Raw genomic sequence first — 4057 nt, 5'->3', positions numbered from 1 at the left:
GTACATATACTCCCTTTGACCCATTCTCGGTTCGACTGGTACCAGACCGTCTTGTGCGGGCTCTGTGCAGCCTTTCACACTGACATTTAAATGAGTTAACGCTTCTTTTATTGTCATTTGTAGGTAGTGTAATATGTGCCTCCCGTAAACCATAATAACAGATAAGTACAGGGCAATGAAGCAGAGAAACCGACAGTAAAGGCGAGCTAAGAGCCGTTTGTTTCTCTGGACCGTCTCCAGATTTACTAGCACATTTACGCGGCGTTCCATGCTTGAGGGCTTATTTAGATAATTCAAATAACCTTTGGCCAAGTTTTAATTGAGTTGCCATAAAGTTTTGCTGTCGTTATTTGGGAATGAACATGTTTCTTATAAGGCATGGCTGACTTAGTATAGCTAGATAGGCTACTATCGGTATTAGGTTTATAAAGGCGTGATAAAGTTGTGCTTGACTTGGTCATCTGAGCACGTTTATTTTTGTGGAACCGGTTTCTGTAAAAGTCCTGCTACTGTAGTTTTCTTTTTTGCTTGCCAGTTTAAAGAATAAGCTACCATTCTCACGTTTCTCAAAACTTAAAAGGGCAGTTTGCAAATATAAAGAGCGTGAAACCATTTAAAAAAACGCTTTAAACTAGGTTGACCAGATAATCCATTTCTAGGAGGACAATTTGAGCTAGGACAGGATTAGTAAACTACCATTTCAGTTAAAAAGACCTGGATTTCACTTAAGCACTGAGTTTTTGCTGTCTACCAATTGGTCAGTCTCCTATAATCATGCATGCATCACTTATATTAATATGAAACATCTGGGTGAGTCTTTCAATCAAGGAAACAAACTTGTCAAAGCGCTAGAAGAACCAAACTAGTTAAAAGTAGTTTTAAAACCTTGAAGTAACTCAAAGTGCCCTCCCTGACATGGATTGTATGGTCACCCTAATTAAACGGCTCTAAAACACGACTTCAAACCCTGTGCTTCCTGGGAGGGGTTCCAGGTTCCAGACAACCCTTTTTAACATGTCTTACTTCACAAGCAGTTCACTTTACTGTGATGGATCCTGGGTTGTGAGTCAACTGAAATGGGGAGCAGGAAATGAAGCGCTAGATCTGACCTGGGCTTTCAGCCACATGCAGCTTTGCACCGCAGCATTTTCACATCTGAACAGACATCTACCCTCTAGCACACGAAATAACTTAAATATACACCGATCAGCCATAACATTAACACCACCTGCCTAATATTGTGTGGGTCCCCTCATGCCACCAAAACGGATCTGAACAATCAAGGCATGGATTCCATGAGACATCTGAAGGTGTGCTGCGGTATCTGGCACCAAGACGTTAGCAGCAGATCCTTTGCATCTTGTAAGCTATGGGGTGGGGTGTCCATGGATTGAACTTGTTTGAGCATCTGTGGGATGTGATGGACAATCGGATTGACATCTTAGGTGTTTGGAGACCAAATCAACACACTTAACGTTTTTTTTTGTTTTTTTAAGTTCCTCAAACCATTCAAGAACAGTATGGCAAGGTACATTATCCTGCTGAAAGAGGCGACTGGCATCGGAAAATACCATTCCCATGATGGGTTGTACTCCATCTACAGCAATGTTTAGGTAAGTGGTACATGTCAAAGTAACATCCACATGAATACCAGAACCCAAGGTTTCTCAGCAGATTATTGTCCAGAGCATCACAGTCTCTGCTGACTTGCTTTCTTCCCATAGTGCAGGTGTTGGCAACCCCGTTCCTTGAATGCCAGCATCCAACAGATTTTCTATCCTACTTGATGAGTTACTATCTGCCTGAGATTACATGTGGCTCATCAGAGACCGGGTAGGATAGAAAACCCGCTGGATTCCGGCACTCCTGGAACAGGGTTCCCTACCCCTGATGCAATTCTGAGGCCCACCTGCCCATGAGGTCAGCATCGGCACTCTGACTGCTCTGCTACACATCCTCATATCCAGCAAGCTGCCATGCACTGTGCATTCTGACACCTTTCTGTCATAGACAGCATTGACTTTTTCAACAATTTGTGCTACCGCAGCTCTCTCATGTACCATCGAGTAATGTTCAAGAACTTTACTTGCTTAATGTATCATTACACCCTGATACTGACAGGTGCCAATGTAACAAGATAATCAATGTTATTCACTCACCTGTCTGTGGTTTTAATGTTAAGGCTACTCTGTGTAAGCTGATGGTGCTAGTGATTAGGTATATATCCAGATATCCTCCAGTGTATCCCAAAAGGCCAGCAGAGGGAAGCAGTGTTCCATCTTGCAGGAATGTACATGACCCTTACTCAGCTGTGCATGGAAACATGCACCATTATTATTTAGAGCTGCTCGGTGGGTTAATACTATGTGCCGTTCGTCGGTAGGTTGGCGGTTCTCGCAGCTGGCAGAGTGGTTTTGTAATGGGTCCTTGAGCAAAGCTCTCAACCTCAGCTGCTCCAGGGATTCTGCCTGACCCTGCTCTCTGATGCTCACTTGTATGCTGCTGTGGACTAACGTTGCTGCTAACTAAACGTGATGGTTTCAGTCTCCTAACATAACACATGCTGTTGTTTTGACTTGTTCTGGCCCGTATTAAGTGGGGCGTTTCTGTTTGAGCCATAACTCCATCAATTCCCCCCTGCTACTTAACCCATTCATCCATGTTTATAGAGCATTTATCAGGCAACCCTGCTTGTTGGCACTTGTTGTTTTAACCCAGCACTGCTGTCTTGGGCTGGAGCCTCCTGAGTAAATTAAATTAATAAATGCAAACATTTAGTCCTGCAGACCTTTTGGGAAAATGTGCACGGAAATGATCAATAATAATTACCATGTCATCTCTTCCCCATTCCCTTTTCAAATTACACATTGATCTCATCTCCCTGGAATGATTAAAGGCTCTTTGAGGACCCCAGCTATTGGTATATAAATAACTTTCTCTTGTTACTATTATATACTTTATTTATACCATGTGTTATTTATGTGAATCTGTGACGGAGAGTGCTAACTTTTGAAAAATTGGTGAAGGAACTGTAAAATTCTTACCCAGATAGAAACATTACATTTTCAATCACTTTATATTTTCTGTGTAGCTGATAAATGTGGCATGGTGAGTAAAAATTTGTGAATAGAGAAATCCAAATGCACATAAACAAAAAAAGTATTTTGGCAACGCGCAAAAAATAAAATACAAGTTACGGCAATCAAATAAAACGCTTTGTTAATTTAATACTTCATGCAGAAAGGTCACATTTTAGTGGCCCTGTTAAGTCCCGACCCAGAGCTAAATCATGGGCAGAAAGATTGAGGCGGCACGTAAATTGAAAGGCGGCTCAATGTAAGGGATTAGCGTCGCACTGCAAGCCGCTGATAGCTAGTACGCTACGCTCGCCTGCCAAGGCAGCTGCCTCAGCGCTTTTTAACTTGGTGACATTTTATTTTTCACAACGTGTTCACCCTAGGACATAAGAGTCTGGTTTAGGGAAGCAGCTCCTGGCTTTGCTTGAAGCATAGCTGGTCCCGGGACAGCTGATGGCTTAGCAATTGCCATAGAAATAAATCAAATAGCACTTTACTGAGGATCCCAGGTCAACGACAAGTGTCTGAGCAACACAACTGTCTCTTAGCTAGCTACCGAGCGGCTACAAGAAGAGCGTCTCCTGACTGGAGAATCGTGAGGAATGCTTAGCTTGCTGGCTGAGACTTGCTTTCATTCTTCTCTCTCTACCTTAATTTATTGTGGTTGCTTTTAAATTATTAGTTTTTTTTCTTGAATATTGGTATCTTCAGTTGAACATGCTATTCCTACTCATAGGCATCTCATTCATACACTGATTGGCCAAATATGTATTTTTGCAGTGGAGGATCTGGTACAGTAGATGGATTGAAACTCCAGAAGAGTATTGATGCAGATTTCCCTCACTGGGGGCACTGTGCTCCAAAAAGAGGGAGACACGACTGTGACCCACTCGAAAATTGAGTCCCCCCATCCGAGACATTAGGATTCAGTTAGTTAACGATGACTTGTGATCAGCCCAGAATTAATGAGAAGAGAAACA

General features: G+C 42.5%; 1 long non-coding RNA gene across 4 annotated transcripts in view; it reads left to right on the top strand.

The window, feature by feature from the left end:
* Positions 1-4057, top strand: part of LOC111840736 (uncharacterized) — a 98864-nt gene that overhangs the window by 137 nt on the left and 94670 nt on the right. For all 4 annotated transcript variants that reach the window (XR_011992218.1, XR_011992217.1, XR_011992216.1 and 1 more), the window contains exon 2: positions 1515-1613. This is a non-coding gene — a long non-coding RNA (uncharacterized lncRNA). The remainder of the gene's footprint in view (positions 1-1514; positions 1614-4057) is intronic.

Source organism: Paramormyrops kingsleyae, chromosome 1 (assembly GCF_048594095.1).
Source record: "Paramormyrops kingsleyae isolate MSU_618 chromosome 1, PKINGS_0.4, whole genome shotgun sequence".
Classification (NCBI taxonomy): domain Eukaryota; kingdom Metazoa; phylum Chordata; class Actinopteri; order Osteoglossiformes; family Mormyridae; genus Paramormyrops; species Paramormyrops kingsleyae.
The sequence above is the reverse complement of the archived record's forward strand: the minus strand, read 5'-3'. Positions and strand labels throughout refer to the sequence as shown.